The sequence below is a fragment of the Pipra filicauda genome, unplaced genomic scaffold, assembly GCF_003945595.2.
Source record: "Pipra filicauda isolate LSUMZ 115617 unplaced genomic scaffold, ASM394559v2 scaffold63_size3267554_pilon, whole genome shotgun sequence".
NCBI lineage: Eukaryota > Metazoa > Chordata > Aves > Passeriformes > Pipridae > Pipra > Pipra filicauda.
The window spans coordinates 2,754,571-2,774,611 of NW_024104798.1; the positions used below are offsets into that span (position 1 = coordinate 2,754,571).

General features: G+C 39.9%; 1 protein-coding gene across 18 annotated transcripts in view; it reads left to right on the top strand.

Annotated features, from left to right (window-relative positions):
* MAGI1 (membrane associated guanylate kinase, WW and PDZ domain containing 1) overlaps nt 1–20,041 on the top strand; it is a 337,673-nt gene that overhangs the window by 136,530 nt on the left and 181,102 nt on the right. The window lies entirely within an intron of this gene.

Genomic DNA, 20,041 nt, shown 5'->3' on the forward strand with positions numbered 1-20,041 from the left:
CTCCTGTAGCAGAGCTGTTTTGTTCCATACTGTGGGACTACATGGAATATGGACTGAAAGCTTTAAGCTAATGCATTTTGACACAACAGGGAAGGGTGGAAAGCAAGACCTGAACCTCCCACTGCCAGTTCAACTGCACTATTGTGTGAAGCCATGTCTTGCCATCTTCACTCATGGGAAGTTGAATGCAAGCAGAAAAGAACAAACTTGTTTTGCAAATAGTTTTCCAGAAGTGTGGGATTTCTCTAAAGCACTCACCTCTGTCCCCATACTCCTTCTGTGGGCTATAACACTATATCAATTTTGAAAAAAAACCACTCTTATGTTCTCCTATACTGGGAGCTCAACATTTGAGTATCACCTGGTTGACTTGATACTAGTCTTAAATTTGTGACTGTGGCTCAGCTGCTGAGCTATCTGGGGAGGCAGCTTTTGGTAATTTCATTTACTGTCACTTGAGGTGGACAGGGTGGGAAGTTAAACACAGTTCCTTCTGTTAACAGTTGTCTCTTCACACCTTATTCTGTGACTTCAAGGCATAACATCACAGTTTATACTTGAGGTACTGGAATATATTACTGTTTTTCTGGTGGTTTCACATGCACCAAATCAGACCTCTTTGCTGAGCTGTTCAGCTGAGAAGTTAATTAGTCATTAAAAGAGTTAGTTTCTCTATTAGCTCCAGTTAGCTTTAGTGGGCTGTCTGGAAACTGATTATTGTAATGTGATTTTTGCAAAGCGAGTGGGCTCTGGCTGCTGTTCTTGACAGCAAAGAGCTGAGAGCAGGGGCAGCGTTTCCTGACGAATGCCCTCTGCTTGCGTGCTAGTTTGCCACTTTTAGCTCTGTTTGAAGCAGTGACAGTCAATGGCACATTTGTCATGTCAAAGATTTTGTTAGTAATTGGCCCCAAGTCTGACAAGATAAATTACTCGGAGAAAGAAGAAGATGTCATTAAATAAGTATTGTTCACAGTCTTTTGCTGTGTTGGACTCTGTCCCTAAGCAGAGCACAGGGTGTAGCACATCCTCACTGATGGCTGGTAATGGCAAAAGATACTGTTTATGCCCCATACAGGGGATATCCAGGGGTCTGTTGGTACATGACTGGGAATGGAAGGCACCTCCCCAGTTATTGCTGTCCTTCGTGCCACACCTGGGAGGGCTGTGCCCTGGCCAGGCTTGTGCAAATTATCCCTCTGCATTGCCATGACCCTCCCTAACTCCTGTAGGCAGCACAAAGGATTTCTCCAAAGATATCTGAGCCAGAAAGAGGCAGAAACGGAGACCTGGAAAGTGCAAGGAAGGCAGATCCAATATCTCTTGAACAATCTTTGAAGTTCTCTTCTGTTTTAACAGCATTTCTGATCATGGAGCAATAGAGGTGCTGTGAGCCTGAGGCAGCACTGCTGGCCTGTTCCTCTTAACGTGAGCTTGTGTCCTGCACCAGGGCTGGGGAAGGCACCAGCACAAGACTGGTGAGGGAAGATGGTGCTGGCAGAGGTTTCTTGAATTATTGCCTGTGGTTTGTTTTCTCTCCCACCAGTGCTGCCAGAAATATTAGCCAGCCCCACTGGTGGCAGCTGCTTGCCCCTTAGAGAAGAGTTTCCAGGTGTTTGGCCCGAAAGACAGTTGAGGTGCAGAAATTATACTTTCACGTAAGCTGTGCATGTTCTTCACCAGACTTTGTCTTAATTGTGTTTAGCCTGTAAACAAACTGATGTAGTTTGGGCAATTTGTATCCTGTCTTCTCACACCAAACTATGGTGGCAGGACACAATGGGCTGTGTTGACCTGACTTGTCAGTGACAGTGAGTGAGGAGCAGTAGGAGAGGGCAGCCAGGAGCAGGGTCCAGAGGTGCCAGCATGGTACTGAGCCCAGCCCAGCAAGAGCTGGCCACTGAGAGTGCAGCTGGCTTGTTTTTTCCTCTCTGTGGAGAGGCTGTTTATCAAGATAAGTAATGGCATGCTAGTTTGGGAGAGGGCACTCAGTCAGCTATTACTCCTTAGTTACAGATGTCTTTTCTTCAAAGGCATGTACTCAGCAAAGCACACAGGCAGTGTAGCTGAAATAGCCACAGAGCAGCCATCCCGATTGATCACAAGGCTCCCAAACAAGGCATCATTTGTTTCCAGAGTCTGAGGAAGGTATTCAGTGAAAACCTGATGGCAGTACATTAAAAATTGCAGTTTATCTTTCAAGCATGCCTGGGGTTCCACAACATCAGCCCTGCATGCAATCCACCAGTGTAAAACAGTAGCAATTCTGTCTCAACCATCGTTTTATGGTGGTTGGTAACTCCAAATAGCATATCTTATTTTGACAAAGGAAAGAACCTGACTGCGTATGAGAACCCTTAATAAAATCACATATTTTAATAAATCTCATAATAAAATTATTGAAGATATCTGGCAATCTTGTCTTCTCTCAGGACTGTATGAAATGTAACCTGACGATCGCTCTGCATCTTATGATGAGCACATGATGAAGGAGAGTTGGGGGGATTCTAATGGGGCTTAATTGTCATTTGGTTTATAGTGAATGTCTTCAAAGTTCTTAAAAAGTTGGGAGTGCTTTAAAAAAACGTTTAGAAATGGTTAGATAGGAACTATAGTCCTTAGAGAAGAGAATTCCAGCGGTTGCTCCTAGCATGATAATCCTGATGTTTAGTCATTGCCCTCCATATGTCCAGCACTCTTTGGCAGTACTTTTTCCAAGGTAACTAAGTCGAAACCCTAGGGATGATGCTGGACTCTGCTGTTTGCAAATGAATTAAGAGTTTTTTAAGAATGGGGAAAAAGCCTAAAATTTAACCTGAACTACTTTGCATATGTTGGCCTTTGAGTTAACAAATTCAAGTTGGGAAAAGATCAAATTTCATTAACAAAGGCACAACTAATCTGAGTTTGAAAAGTTCCAGTGCTACATCCTAACTTGCAGTTTAAGATCTGAAATGTACAGCAGATACTCTGCTTTTATAGGCGAATTCATTTCTATTCCACATTCAGACTCAGGGTGATTTACAGTCTGGTTTTGAAGGTGCTTAGCACAGACCTAAGCAAAGTCTGTAAGCTGGCAATGAGTGCTGCTGAGCCCTACAGCTCTGCAAAGTAATAAAGGAGAGAGGTATAAAGCGTACTTTTTTATCCTGAGAAACAGAAATAAATGGTGGAATGAAATATTTCTGTTGATTAATATTTCACTTTGAAATGGATTAGGAAGAAACTGTGAATTATGTATTTTGATTCAATCCGCTGCTGCTTAAAATATAATCTTGGTACAGTTTGCGGTTAGCAGTGTGCATTTGAATTTGTCCTTTTTGTTTTCCAGAACCCAAACTTAATTGCATCCATGTACATGTGAATTGTATGTCTCAGTGTTGTATGTTTTTGGTATACACCCTTAAATGTTTAACCAACTTTGTAGCTTATTTATATATTTTATATCACTTAAATTTCTCAGGAGGCTTTATATTTTCAGTGAGGTGCCACACTCCCCTCCAACCACACAACCAGTGGTTCAAGGTCAGCCAGAGAAATCAGCAGCATTCCTGACCTTGGAGTTTGCAAATGAAGTTTATGCAAGAGATAGTGGGGCAGAGCCCTCAAGCAAATAGACCTTCATTTTAGGCAGGAGGGCATCAGCAGTGAGTGGATCTGCCTCAGGGAGCTGACCAGCTCAGACAGGCAGGATCGGGAGGAAATAGTATTATCTCTATTTTACTAAAGCTGAAGGAGATTAAGTGGATACGAGAAGTCTGAGGCAGAACTGACTATCAAACCTAGATGTCCCGGTTCATTTGTCTAGTTCCTGTAGCCAAAATTAACCTCTGGTAAGGCAAAACAGTAGAAAAGTTCATCCCACTGGCAACAAGACAGCATCTTTCCTTTGGGAGAACTGTGTATTATCCTCAGTGATCAATAAAGACAGTTTAAAATTTTTCAGATTTAAAATAAACTTAAACGAACCGCTGAAGTTCCTTGGCTTAGGAAGTTACTGCCACAGACCTTGTGTTCAATCACTGTCAGCAGAAAATGGATGGAAGCTGTAATGTGCAGTTCAGTGGCAGGTATAATCACCAGTGCCAAAATCTCCTTTCTTGGAAGCATTTAAACCTTGTGTATCTTTTCATTTTATGTTAGTATCCCTTGCTTTCCCAAGTTCCTAGGGTAAGCAGATGCAAACCCAGCCATTGTATTGTCTGCCTTATTAAAAGGTTTTGTTTATTTTATTTTGATGCATTATTAATTTAATTTTATTGATTTTTCAGTAGACAAACTGTGAGTAGTTGGTAGTAGAAACAACCCACTGAAACACCTATTTTTCCCATCTGCAGCCTTACAGGAATAAACATAGAAATGGATACTTTTCTGGGTGATTACAACTCCTACAATTCACTGCTGAATGCATGCACTCATTAAAAGGAAATTGCTGTTGGTCCACAAGCTGTACAGCAGATGAGAAACTAAGCAAAACTGAGGTGAAAGGACAGAACAAACAGTACATCAAATGAAGATGGGCAGTTTCTTTGTGGTTAGAACCTGCTACTCAGAGTGGAGATCTGTTGATTCATAAATCTTGACAAATGTGCTTATGGTTCCAATGTAATTAGAAGCTTCTAAATTGAAAAGAGCTGGTACCTAAATGCTGAGGAACATCTTGAATGTTCAAGCTGAGGAAACTTCAGACAGTTGGAATTATTGTGTTTTAAATTAGAAAAGAAATAGTAAGTAATTGGTTTTAATAAGGATCATAAGAAAAAGGACAAACACTGAGATCTGAAGAGAATCCTGGAAGACTATGAAATTCATCTGATTTTACTTAGTTTCTAATTTTGCAGCCCAGAATTTTCCAGTCTGTTTCCAGAGCCTCTTTTTTTAGTAATCCAATTTTCAAACATGTTGAACATCCTGCAGCTCTTATTGGCTTTGCCGAGAGCCACAGCTCTGAAAACTAAAATGTTTTGTTAGAGATAGAAGAGATCTAAACAAGAGAGAACAGAGACTGCAGTGATCTGCTGAGAAAGTCTGTGCTATATAAGAAGTATTGTACTTTTTTGGTGAGAGGCAGGCAATTGGATTTGAATAAAGAACGCTCGTATTTTGCTGTATAAAACCAAAAAGCCCTTTGAAGGCGCTGGTAGCACATGTGACAGCCTCAAAGTTTGGTCCTGTAAAGGGCCAGGAAGGGGGTTGAGGTTTGAAATCCGTGAGCTGCAGAAGATTCACTTGTAAAAGCAGAAGTACTTTTCACTTCATACTTTGGCACGTAATATCCTCCTTGCTGGCACTAATGATGTGGAGACATTTTTCTATCAAATGGTTTCTGACAGTTCAATTGCCAAAAATACTCAAGTGGCAGAATGCAACTGCAATTACTAACAGTGTGCTTGCCCCAGAGTCTGTAAATCCTCTCATGAAAGCCTAAAAAGCCCATTCACGTTGTCTAGAAATAGCAGCAATAACCATGGTAATAAGTTCTTCTCTTTGTTGCTGTGGTTCAATTCTTTTCATGGGTAGGCTGGAAAAAAACCATTTGATTTTTCTGTAGCTGTCTCTATTGTAAGGAGATGTTTCTGTTCTCCAGCAGCAACAGTGCCACTGAAAGCTCTGCAGCAGCTTAGATTCCAGGTTCGGAAACTGAGCTGAGGGAAAGAAACTTAGAACCTGTTTCAGGCAAGGTTAAACCCAGTTTTGTGTTTGGGCTGTGTCCTGGAGGAGGGTGCTCAGGCAGAGACATGCTGCCAAGAGGACAAGGTGTTTGCTAGGGATTTGGGTTCCTCCAAAGCCACCAACAAGTGATTTAGGGCACATCGTGTCCCTCCTCTACAACCACTGAACCTAATGACTTTTACCATCTTTGAGGTGTTTGTCTGTCTGCATACACACAATCTGTGTTGTTTCTGCATGCTCTGAGGTATTCCTTCGTTATTCTCCTGAGCTGTAGTGCAGTGCATGTGGAGGACGCAGGATCTGGAAATTCTCTCCGTCTAGAGTAGTTTTACTCTGTTTAATGTGGCCGAGTGTGCTGTGATCCTGCAAAAATTGCTCCTGGGCAGATTTCTGCAGGGAGTGCTACTGACAATAATAAGGTCTATTAAGATGTAAGATATGTCCATAAAGTGTATCATGAAGGACTGGGATACAGGAGGAGAATAAGAAGCAGTTAAGTGAGGCAGCTTGTCTGTGCCAAGTCGCTCGCATATGTGAGGGTTTGCAGCATTATGGCTCTAAATCTAGTGCTTAGAGACTGCTATTGAGTCACACGGGCAGTCAGCTTTGATGCTTGTTAGAAGCAAGAAGCATGAATATAGACTTACTCTCCCTGTTATTAAAGATTATTTTATCCTATAAGATTGTTGTCATGGTATGATGCTTGAACAATTTACAAATGTAGCTTCAGAATATAAACGCCTTTGCTGCTGTAAGCTCTCTGAATCAGAAGCATTGAAATTTTCAGCAGCTATTTATCAGAGCACTTGCAATGATACAAGCTTTTGTTTATTTAGCTTGAGTTTCTAGGACATTCCAAGAGATAAATGCTGGAAATTGCTGTCATTGAACAAACTCTGAATTTATTTAAAAAGAAAACTTACTAACGTTCAGTGTTGTGAAATGTCTCCCCTTCTGTGGGGAAAAATGGGCTCCCCTTGCCCCAACAATGTTTGCTTTGCAATTAATATTTTATTAGAGGTTACCTCTGTGCTTGTAACTGTGCCTGTGAAGGTTTTGGGCGCTGAGGCCAGCTGGCACAAAATGACCCACATCCATACCATTAAAAGTCTCTTAACCTACAAAACATTCCCATAGGACTCAAAACGGTGCCAGCTCTCAAACTGTGCCTGGGATTGCATGGGAAAATTGTAGTTGGCATAGGCCAGAATTGTGCTGGGGATCCTTCTAACAGCTTAATAGTATAGGCAGTCGTGCCCCAGGGCACAGGAGCATCCCTGAGCACTGCTGTGCTATAAGTTTGGGCACAGCTGGAGTCACAGGTACAGCTGGTAAATTAACTTTTTGGTGCTTTTCAGGCAGTGTATAAGTAGGGTTGCTTTGTTGCAGAGGGTGTCCCAGAATGACATAGCAGCTTTTGCTGAAAGGAAGATTTCATGTCACATTTTGAAGAATATTAGTGTTATTTATTTTTTCTGTGTAACTTTAAAAATCTACCGGCAGCAGAGTCAGATTGAGTATTCTCTAACATTAAACTCTAGTTCTTCACAACAGCAAAAATCATTAAATTGACAGAGAAGTTTCTGTAAGTCTTGAGTTTATTTAGTAAATAGAAATTACCCATAGATCACTAGGCAACAACAATGGTTTTTCAGTTAAACTACAATTAAATGTTTTGTGATGTCTGGTCTTATTTTCTCCTCCATGCACTTCACCTTTTCCCCTCGACCAGTACTTAGACTCCAACCTTGATTCTTTTCACATGAGAGCATCTGGGTAGGGAAATTTTTTAAGGCAAGATGTTAGTGTAGTTGTTGGAGATGTTTCTACACTTGCTATGTAAATGACTTAACATTTCATGAATGCAAAGTAAATCAGTTCTCTCATGTTGCTTGGGTTTAATCATTTTTGATTCTTGGTTCGCATATTTCATAGCCAAAGCCTGAATTTTTTACTCTGCATTTGTCAATGATGCAACAATCACCTCGTTATGTAGGATGAAGAATTATGTGTGTGGAATTTGGGCTGAGCTATAAGCTTCTAGGAGAGCAAGAAGCTATTAAGACATCCTGAGTCTGTACATAATACAATGTCCTATATTGGGCTCTCTGGCAGAGCCGTGTTAATTTATCTCTGTTGTAGCAGATGACAGCTCTGCTCTTCCCATCCTGGGTTTCTCCAAAGCAGCAGAATATTATTTATTTTTCAAGTATATCAAGTAATAGTTTTTTTCAAAGTCTTCCTAGCCAGGGTCTCACAGACTTTGCTGTTACGGTTTAGTCTAATTTGAATTGACAATCGGTACCAAATATCAAAAAAATGTGTGTCTCATAGCAAAACCCAAGGGTGTAGATAAGTGGAAACAATTTAAAATGAGTCATATCACAGTTAGTCCAATGACTTAGATGTGACTCTAATCTTAGTTTCCCAGGAACTTGGTTTCTTTGCCTTTTTTCAGGTTGCAGAAGAGCAAATCTTTCAGAAGTAGATCTTCTGGATAATGCATCTGTCGCATTAAAGCCTTTGCATTTTCTAGGGTATACCACGATTTTCTTCTTTGACAAATTTTCATCATGTTATGGGTATGTGATGAAAACTCTGGATTTGAGATCCACAAAAGTCACCATTGAACAAAACAATGCCAATAAATTCGGCTTGGAAGATTATTCTGTTTATTCACAGCCTGTGATTCTTTTGTGAAATGAATATCTAAACAAGACTAATTATTAAATGCAGACTGAAGATCCCTGATGACTTGTTTAAGGTGAAATCTTTACTAGGGAAGGGGAAAAGTAACTTTCCATTACTGACCAAGAATACTGATGTCCTCCTCATCATCTTTATTTCATCCAATCTGCAGTTCAAAAAGTTGTATTCAGCAGGTAGAATTTGCAGAATTTAGCATATTTGAGTTCCCTATTCCAAGTGACTTTAGCAGTATTTAAGTCAGCTTTGCAATGAGTTTATGTGTATTAAAATGAAAATTAAAAGATTTTTAGATAATGACTCTAATGAAAAAGTATTGCCAAGAAGCTATCAAAGAGATCAAATGTACTTAGAAGTGCTATGAAAAGAATATTAAATAGAATAGCGGTGCATGTGCAGTGGCAGCCCAGATTCAAACTGTGGTGCTTTTGCTTGTGTAAATGGATGCCACTGCAGTAAAACTTTTACACTCTGTCTTTAACATGCTTACCCAGAAAACATAAAGCATTTTTTACCTCTTGGCTTTTGGACAAGGTAAAAAAGGTTTTGGAAAAACAGTGGTTCTTCTCTTGGAACCGGTGGTGAATTGGACTGACAACCAAATCATTCCCAGCCGTGCTTCAGCAGGACAAAGCCCCTTGCCTACAATAAAGTGAAAGAAATGTGGGAAACAGAGCATTTGCCCTCCAGAAGTTGACAGTTTGCATTACAGAAAAAAATTGGCGCTCGTTTTATTGAAGGTTGTTGTTACAAGTAAAAAAGTCCTTGAGGCAGTTGAACTGTGAATCAATATCTTCAAAGAGTTTGGATCTATCTTGGCCTGTTGATACTTTGAGAACTGGCCAAATTTTTTTTAGTAAAGGAGAGGGAATGTATGGCTTTTCTTTAAAAATGCCATGCATTTCTTCTCTCTTGTGTTCAGATAACATGGATTTATACAAGCACTTGGGTTAACAACAGTGTAGCAATGCCAGTGTATTAAATATGACTTCTTGATAACTAGTACAAGTTTTTGGGTGACCAAAGCAGGCAGTTGAACCACCCAGAACTTCTCATCTGTGTGGTAAAAAAGATAAATTGGCAGAAATACTGACTTTGCAATAGGAATGAATGTCTCTGGCTGTATTTTCTGTATGGTGCCATATCCCCTCTTACCATTGAGGCAGATGGAAAGTAATGCCTGCCCAGTCATGTAGAGCAGGAAAATGACAATTTTGATGCCTTTTTGGGGACTATTTTAGTGTGACCTACTTAGATGAATTTCCTAGTTTTTTACTTTGCCACTGGTCCCTTTTATTTAGTTACCCATCTAGCCAAGCAAAACCTGGCGCTGTGTGAAAAAAAGAAGGCATAATCTGTACCTGAATTGATTCCCTGCCCTTACAAGATACAGTGTACCTCGTACCTCTGTGAACATTTTCCTAGTTAGCTGCAGGCTAAACGTGGTAACACTGTGGTGGGGTTGGATTCCCATCTCAGGGAGACAGCTCTGTTTGGCCTTGAGACCCACAGGTTTGTTTGGCTTTCAATCATATGCTGAGTTGGAAGGGACTCATCAAGATCGTGAAGTCCAACTTCTGGACCTGCACAGGACACTTCAAGAATCCCAACGTGTGCCTGAGAGCATTGTCCAAATGCTTCTGGAACTCAGGTTCGGTGCAGTGTCCACTGCCCTGGGGAGCCTGTTCCAGTGCCCAACCACCCTCTGGGTGAAAAACCTTTTCCTGATATGCAACCTAAACCTTCCCTGACTCAGCTTCATACCATTTCCTTCCTGTCACTGATCATGAGAGGGAAGAGATCAGCTCTTGCCCCTTCAATTCCCCTTGTGAGGATGTTGAAGACCATAGTGACGTCTTCCCTCAGTCTCCTTTTTCCAGGCTGAGCAGACAAAGGGACCTCAACCACTCCTCATACAGCCCTTACAGACCCTCCACCATCCTCATGGCCCTCCTTTGGGTGCTCTCTAATAGCTTAATGTCTTTTTTTATAGTGTGGTGCTCAAATCTGCCCCCAGATCTCAGGGTGAGGCCGCACCGGTGCAGAGCAGAGCCGAACAATCCCCTCCCTTTCCAGCTGGTGTTGCATTGCCTGATGCCCCCCAGGACTCAGTGCACACGCGAAATCCCAAATTGACAGTTACTTTCAAGTTCATGCCACAGCACCAAATCCCTGCTGCTCTACACTGAGTGGTTTCATAGCTGCCCTTTGTATTCAATTTCTTCCAAATGAGCTTTATTTGTTGACAGATTTTGAGATTTTCATGGTTGCCCTGTGCATTTCAATGCACAGTTCTAGTCTTTGGTCTTGAAATAATTTTTAGCATAATGAATCATTATAGTGCTGTGTGATAAAAACCACACTGAGAGAATGGGATCTAAATGGAACAAAATGTTTTAGAACTGATCTGTACCCTCAGCAGTCACTGAGTGCTCTCTGTGACCACTGCTGGCCCTGCTGCTCGCTGCAATGGCTCTTCTAAGGCCAAGAGTGTAAAAGCACTTGGGCTGAGCAATTGAGTGGCCTCCAGTGGTCTTTCTCCTCCTCTTCTGCCTGCATGCATTCCACATGTCCTGAATCAAAATCTTTCATATATAGAGTGATGAGTGCTTCCCTGCCCTGCATGTAAGAATACATTGTGTTAATGTCCACAATGTATATTACAGACAGGACTTCCTAACAGGTTATAACCACAGTATATTTTCAGATGCACGTGTATATATATTTAAAAACATAGTGGTGTTATGATTTTTTTTGATCACAGAAGTAACATTCAAGTCAGATGTGACTTGAATCCTGCAATTGGGAAAAAAGTTTCAAACTCATGTTAGTAATTTTCTGTGTCCTTTTACTAAAGGCATTTTTACTGCAGCTAATAAGGAACTCAAGATGTTCTCAGATCTCAAATATGTTACAATGAAGAAGATATAAGCTTTTCAGCCATTTTAACCATGTTCTCTAACATTGACTGGGATACATTCTGCCTTTATGCCTCAGCCAGTTTGTATGGTCTGCTGTTTTGTGTTGCTACAGCAGACTTCTTTGCTTTCTTGTTGTTGTCTTATTAGATGGTTCTCCTTTGAATTGCTTTTAATTTCAGAGATGCCATTTGACACGAAAGCTGTAATCCTAAAATCGTGCTCTCTTCATAGCAAAACTGATGGGAAATCATTTTGTTCTGCACTTTACATATGGTAATAACAGTAACTCTTGGCATTTGCTCTTTGTGGTTATTTTAAGTTCTGTACAGCAAAGCAAACAGGCTGTGGGGTCTGGTACTGGCCTCTAATGGAACCATTAAACTGCTTGTGCACAGTCACATGAGGATGTACAGCAGTGTTTACTTGGGTTTCCCAAGATCCTTCTTGTTTCTGAAATGTCTGATTTATTTTTTTTTTGAGAAGTTTGAGAACAGATACAAATCTGTGCCCAAAATAAGTTTCTGTCCTTAAGAAGAAAGGGATGTAACTGTGTGCGTGTAGCGTCTGTATTTGTATTGTGGATATTGCTACTGGTATCATATCAGGCTCAAGGTGCTTGATACTGTAGGAATAATGTTGGAAGGTAACTGATAGTTCATTGAACTTCTCATCTAAGCAGGCAGGAGGGTTGGGTAAAGAAAAGAAAGGCACAATAAAGTTAAACATGGGATAACTTATATGTGGGGTATTTGAAAAATATCCAGTCTCTTTTAGTCCATCCCCGCAAAAAAAAAAAAAAAAAAAAAAAAAAAAGAGAGAAAAGGAGAAGGAAAAAGTAGTTAGGAAAAAGGTGTCCTTTCTATTTAAAGATTGTCCTCACCATCATGTAGTTGTACCTCTCTCACATCTTCTGTCATATACTTCTGTGATCACTGTGTACTTAAACAGCAAGAATTATTTTTTTTCTGAGTTGTGGACCATTATATCCTGTATTGGCAAGGGGAACACAACATTTGAACCCTACCAGTAAAAGGAGACTGTGTGGTCCCAGAAGAGTCCATAAGAATAGAAATCACTCACTTGGCAGCCTGGAGCTTTCCAGAAAGCAGCAGGCTGAAGGGCACACTCAAACCCCTGACGAGCCTCAGTGTAGTTAAGAAGTTTATCCATTAGTTTTTCTTGCCACTCTCTGCTCTGTCTAAACTGAATAAAAAGAACCTTGTCTTCCTAAAACCCCATCCATTCAGTTTTATATTTCTGAAATATTTTCTCAATGAAATTATGGAAGTGATGACAAGCCGTGCTGTTTTCATCTTTTCTCTTTTCAGTTCCCCCACAACACTGTGACACATACCATATTTGAAGTCAAACTGCAAAAAAAAAACCATTTCCTGTGATATTTAATTGCAAATCCATTGTGAAATCAGGAATTTGCTTAATATCAAACCTTCTGCTTTGGTTAGGTGAAGGACTTGGAAGGCGTTGGGTGCAACTTCCATTTTCAGGGCACATAATCCTCAGAATGGCATTTGACGGGAGCTGAAGGGTTGGCCGTGAGTTTATTTGCACAGAACTATTTCAGTCATTTCTAATGATTTACCAGGAAGGAAAAACCAAGGTGGAGTTGGCAAGCTTTATACAGTTTTAAGATGTAAAATGCAGAAGAGGAGAAAATCCATTGTGAGGAATTACAAGGAAAAAGTTGTAGAAGACACCATCCAGAGATATATGATTTCCTAGTGCTGACAACCACAGCAGGCAACTGTCTTTATTGCAGGCAGCTTACACTGGTGCTTTGACTCTCCTCTAGCTTATGCAGACATAACTCCTTTGACATTAATAAGTTCCTGGAATAGCTGATAGAAGAACTGAACTGAAACCTGTCAGGCATCTTTCTGGCTTCCCCTTTGAACACCTGCAGTCCTCTCTCACATTTTATTCTCTTTACCGAGGGAACTAAACACGATCCCAAATAAATGAGTTAATAGTTTTGTGTATTGTTTGCACGTGTGCCTTTAACGCTTCCAGGTTAGTTCTTTTTATCAACCAAGTCAAGTCAACCTTCTCCTGATATTTGCAGCTCTTCCTGTTGTATGAGCTGTAATGCTTGTAGTGTGAAACAGATTTTTCTTTAAGCAATCCGGCTGAAGCAAGAGGTGAATTCTTATTGAAAGAGGTTGTTGAAGGGATGCAGAAGTGTTCAAAAGCTTCTATTGCATGTATGCTGTTGGGCACTTGGAGAATCCCTAATCCATTTGTTTTCCTTTCATAAGAAGATCAAAACAATTTGTTGTGTTGCTTAGGAAAACTGAAATGTTTCAGAGAAAAATATGTGTGTATATGGAGAGAGAGAGCAAAAGAAGTCAGATGGGTTGAGAGAAGTGTATAGTTTGTTTAACCTGCAATAATTTGCCCATGTAATAAAACTAGTGAGAGTAATGACCTGTGCTTTGTGGGTTGCAGTGGTGCTCTGCTTCGTGTGCTTCCATAAAAAGTATTCAAGCACAGAATTATTCGTGGCTGCTGGACAGTAAAGCTGCTCAAATCCTTTCAAAATTAAACCTGGTGGTCAAAATACCAATGTCTTAACCAGATCAATGACTTTCAAAATGAAATACAAGTACTTCCTTTTGCTTTGGCATAGATATATTTATGTTTAGTGTATCATAACTGTATTAATGTAAAAATAACTACATTTTTGGGGGAATGCAATGTGAGTTTCCCTAGAAACAAATTTAAATATGATATTTCATAGGTAAGCAGTGACATAAATATGATATTTCATAGGTAAGCAATGGCAGTGTTGTTTGATATGCAATGCTCGGTTTTGTACAGAGGACTTATTTCTACTGTGTATCTTCCACTGAGATGTGCATATAAACAGCCCTTTTGTGTGCCTTATTTCTCAGTTAAATTCTACAGAATCGCTTTGCTACTTTGCCTGGAAAGATAAAGGCGATCTCCAGCAGGAAATCTTAATTCAAATTATAAGATGGATATTTTTCACTTCCTTTTCAGTAATGTCTGATTTGGTTTTCTTCATGTTAATGAGTTCCTTAGATCTACCTTTTGATGGCAAATGGCAATGTAAGGAGAGAAATGTTGTTATAAGAACACTGCAGTAATTGTAGCTCTGGTGTCTTGAACTTGATTCTCCCCTTCACATTTTGACCCTGTGTCAATAGGTTACTGTTGTATTTGCACTTTGACAAATTTCTACTCTATTTTCACTTTGTGCAAATGAATTGTCATAGCCGTGAATGCTTTACTTAAATAGCTTATCATTTCATTAAACTCTGCTTTGTAGCTATCACACTGGAGTGTCTGTGTTCTTCAGCCCTTCTGTTCAGTAGACACTAATCTGCTAGACTGTATGATTTGATCATTTATCAGATAGGTTTTGCTCTTGGTTTACCTCAGTCAGCTTAATTGCATTCTCAGTTGTTTGGTGTTTGGCTGTTAATTCCACTTTTTTTTTTTTTGTCCTTTTCATCTTTTTCTTTATTTTTAAATTTTTTTTTAGATGGATATTTTTGAGTGACCTTATTCTTTGACTGTAGCAAGTAGCATTGTACGTATACAGGTGTTGATTGTTATTTGGAGTGCTCAGGTAGGAATGTCCTATGTCATCCAATAAACAGAAGATATTTGTGTTTCTGCGGCTGCTGCTGGGTGTTTGTTTAAACAGTTTGGAAATATAGTAGGAGGACTTCTGTATATGAGGTCTTGCACAGGTAGTGGTGACTTGGAGTTTTTTAAGCTTGTGTGAGATGGGCAGAAGTACAGTGTGGAGTTTTCTAGAGCTGCTGGCTGTGGAAAGAAAGTCTCAGTGCTCTGCTCCCCATGAGTGCAGTGCTGGTGCCATGGGGGAGGCCGGTTCTGGCCAGACCACTGCAAACTTCCTTCCACAACCATAAACTGGAGCTATGAGGAGCCTCAGATCCCATCCACTCACCTCCTGTTAGGTTTGAGTGGAGTGATTAGCACCTAATTCACACTCTTCTGTTGCTAATTGGAGCAGTTTCCTCAAACTTTTAATACCTTTAAACCCCACTTCTTACTTTTTTAATCTCTAATTCTACATGGTGAATATATTGGAGAGGATTCCATTGGTCAGAGGAGGCTGTGGCTCCTTGGCTTTAGGGAATGTGCCAACAGTGTTCCTGCCGCAGGTGGGATTATCCGAACAGTGTCACAACGTGTGCACAGGGCTGTCTTCCTTTTGTCTCATCCTTCAGTGAATCTAGGCTGCAACAGAAACACTGGGATGATGAATGTTTTTGTATTCTGAACACCACTTAGGTGGGCATGAAGTTAATCCACTTGATTGAATTTGCAGCTGCTAAAGCAGAATTATGCATCTGGGGATTTTGCAAAGTAGTTAAAACAAACTAAAAGAACCTCAAAGAGAAAAAAACTGATGCAGTTGTTTAGATGTAAAATGGCCTTAAAATAATCACGGCATAAAACGGCACTAGGGGAAAAGGATTTTTTGTATGATCATTGCTGTGTTTGTATTTGACCCTGGAGTCCGCAAGGGCCAAGTCAAACCTGAAACGTTTGCTTCACTTTCCTAATGGGTGCGAGGTGCCATAGAGACACATATGCCTAGTGCATTTTTGTTTTGCATGAAAAGTAAATTAAAAAGGAGTTCTAGCTGCACAAACTCTTTGTTTCTATGTTTTTGGGTAACTTAAATTTCTCTTTCTGAAGAAATATTTTTTTTTTTTTTTTGGTCAATACAGCTTGACTGCCATATCAGCACAAATTTGGAAACCAATCTTCTTCTAATTGATATTTCTCTTTCTTGATTTTTGCTTATTCTTTTCAATTTCTAACAGTGTGTATGAAGCCCCCCAAAAAAGTCTAATGCAATTCCTCTTTTTGTTCAAAAAAAGGGAGAATAAACGTTTTTGTTTTTCTCGGTTCTTTTTCAGACCTGGAAAGGTCAGTGCTGATACAGCAGGATGAAACTGCAAAAGAATTAAACCATGTAGCATTGCATCTGAGTGCTGTCTTTTTCGCTTCCTATTGATACTTTTGGAATCACTCTGAACCAGTCAGGCCATGCATTACGATTGTTTTAATTTAAAATCAGCACATTAAGCTCCCTTTGATTTCTACCTAGGAAGGAGTCACTGTGCACTGTTCACCATCCAAGACTTTCTCTTTTTTCCCCATCTCCTCCCGGGATACATGCACCTTTTTTTCCTCCATGCTTGAATTCTCTGGCTATTAGGATGCAAATGAGGTAAATGAGAGAAAAGGCTCCTGCTGCTTGTATTTTCAGGCTGACATGAGAACATGTTGTAGGTGACAAAGGTGTCATACAAAGAACTTTAAAAACAGTGGCATAGCCTTGCACACCATTCTAAGTAGGAAACATTTTAAAACTTTTGAGCAAATGATGTAAAAGGAAATTAGAGGAAAAGGTTGTGTGTTTGAACACCTGTAATGCAGGGAGTCTGATGTCTGTTTTCTTCGTGCTACTTGGAGAAACAATAACAGCTAAATGGGATATAATTCACTATTCTGCTGTGGCATGTTAAGCACATGGGCAAAAGAAAACTCCAAGTCCTTTCTCTTTAAATTGCAGAGAGAACACATTAATATTCATTTTACTCTGTGCTATCGTCTCATGTTTCAACCCTCCAGATGATAATTAAGACAATAGAAGATAAGATTTTGTACTGTATGAAATTGCATTCAAGCCTTAACAAATAAGAGATTATTTTGTCCAGTAAACAAAACATAATCATCCTGGCACCCATACGAAGGAGAGCCTAAAATAGAAACACTACTTTTTATAGGTCATGTAAAATGTCACCATCTCTTTCATTACCTATACTGTTTGGATGAAAAAGAACTGATTAATTTAAAAGAACCTTGGCTTATTTGCTAACAAGGTTATTTTCTCATTGATTGCTAGGAAGTCTAGTTCCTTTGCAAAGGGTTGCAAATTATGAGTAAATCAATTGTCAGCCTGTGTAGATGCATCTGCCATTTATGTGCTGGCAGTGTAGGCTTGTGTGTACATGGTGTGGATGTACCTTGTTTGAGTGGAACTTCTGGGTCTGAGCACAGGTGGAAAGGCAGGACCGGGGAGCATTGTATCACAAAAGGACCACTCTCCTAAGCTCCTTTTAAAAGCTTGATTGTCAAACAGGCTGTGTCTGAAAGGAAAAGCCAAAAACAAAGAAACGTAAAATTAGACCAATTAACTAATATTTTGACATACAGTTTTAAAACTCCCAGGAGAGAAGTATGAGAAAACACATGTCAAAGGTGGTGGATTTACCATGCCAACCTGGCTAGACTCACTAAGAAACAGCAACAGACTTTATTTCTAGGAACCTGAGGGTCTCGCCATGGGGCTTTTTAACCGGGGAGTGTGAGAGCATAAAGCTGGGGACAACAGTGCAGAAATCCTGTCTGGAGGAGACTTGGGATTTTGAGTCCCCTCTGTTAACTGTTCATCTGTGGCCCCAGGATGCCTGTTGTGCATAATGCTCTATTCTATTTAAAAACCTACCTGTCTTCCAAAGTTCCTCCTTTGTTCATCTATGCTGGTTCAGACTCTAAAAGTGGGACAGTGGGACTGTGTTCAAGCAGGAACAGTGCATTATTCTGGACTGCTCCTTTGATAAATAGCTATTCCTTTTGCATGCCATAGGTCTGACATCTCTTCTTGCCAAGCTGGGAGGTTCTGACCCAGAGTCCTTTTAAGTCAGCAGAAAAACTCCTGATGGCTTAATGAGTGGAGGTAGAGCTTTAGGAAGTCCCAAAGTAACATAAAAGCAGAAACCACAGTGACATTCACTCAGCAGAAATGTGAGGCCCATACTGTGCTTCCTTGCATCTCTTGCTGGATCAGTTTAGACCTCTAGAGCTTGTTTTTCTCCTCCAGTTGTAGATGGAGTACAAGAGGCTTCGGTGTGCCTGTGTTGCTTAAAAAGTCTTTCAGCCTTGCAGAAATTCCAGGGCTTTGACTATGCACTACCAAAAGTGAGAGAAGCATAAAATGAATTTGAGGATAAGCTGATTAGAGCTTTCCATTTCAGAGTCAGAGACCTCCATCCAAATGCATTTGATTAAATGGGGCTGAAAAATGTTTGTTGGCAAACCAACCGAGAAAGTACAAGGAGAGCTCTCAAAAATTAAAGAATAAAACCTTGAGGAAGAATTAGTATTTAGACAATTAATGCTGATTTTTATTGCTTTCTATTGCCTCTCTTGTTATCTTTAGCTGGATCGTCAGAATGCTTATCAAAATAATTTAAAAAATAAAGTGGCTGTTGGTTTTAATGGCAGTGACAGTAAAGCTGATGCTTGAGCATGAAGATTCCCTGGCAGAATTGCAAATTGCTTAGAACCATGTGTTTGGAAAGCCAACACTTGCTGGCAAAAATGGGCATAAAGCATGGTCAGGTCTACTTGTGTCCTGTAAAATGGGAAAAGTCCCATGATGCCAAAGTCATCAGGAAAGCCTGATTAAACATTTCATCTCTGCTTTTTCTGTTAATCTTTCACAAAAGCCCTTTTTTGTGGATATGCAAGAAAACCACCAAGTCTGTTGCTGGAAAGAGTAATGTTATGGGAATGAAACCAGTGTTTCCCTCCACTTTGACTTCTGGGAAACTGTTATTTTGACCACTTCTGGTCTTGTATTTTCCAGTTAATTGTTTTTTAGGGTGAGATGCCTGCGGCTAAGTAGATGTGCTCACACAAAGGAGGGTTCACTTGCCACAAAGGCCTGTACTTCCTTTTCTACCAAACCAGAATCTGTGAAACTTCATTCTGGAGGTACCAATTTTTGTTGTGTGTTTTCAAAACTGAGCTGGTGCTTTGGTTCTCTTTTTGTTGGCAGTGTGAAGATCAAGCCTGGGTATCGGTAGCCTTTCACAAGACACCTTCAGATTGGTGTGCTAATTCTTATTCCTGCTGTATGCATTGTCTAAAGATTGTGAGAAGGGGAGAGATAGGAAGATGGGCTTGACTGACTGAGCTTGGAAACATATGAACCACTGGCAGGAGTAGCCTGGGAGGCTAAGGCATGATTGGAAAAGGCACCATCAGAGCTATGTCTGATTTCTGCAGAAATGTCACGTTCTTGAGAAATATCTTCATTTTTGACAAATGTCGTTTTGTGATCAAAAGCATTCTGTGGAAATGTCTAACCCGCCACATGCCTGAGTTAAGTGTTTCTCTCTTTATTCCAGTATTCTGTTTTTCACCAAAAGAGACCATGTCTTTTTGATTCTGCTGCAGAACTGCTCTGCTTTAAATCTAAAGGAGCAACTTGTGTGCTGTTTCTTTGTAATTAAAATTCTTATGCCCAAAAATGTGTTTTCCATTAAAAATTCCTGCACTAAGAAGTCTAAATCTTGTAGCTATTGTCTCTGGAAATGTATGTTTTGCTATATACCACGTATAAACATTTATTTCCTGTTCAAGAAAATGTGGGGTTTACCATCTGTAATATTCATATTTGTTTCTTGGGGGGGAAAGTTGGAGTGACAGAAACATGATACAGGCACTCCTAAACTCATTAAGAAACCAAGACCTTGTGACCAAGGCAAAAAAGATATTTATTACAGAGCCTAGTAAGTTTTTTCATGTACTTTTTTTTATTGCCAAACTTGCTTTATATGAGGTATTAAATTTATGTTGGAGACCAAGGCTATTCAAGTTACTTGTTTTTTTGTTTCAAATGTGAGTTTTTTGATATTTTAGATGTTGTCATT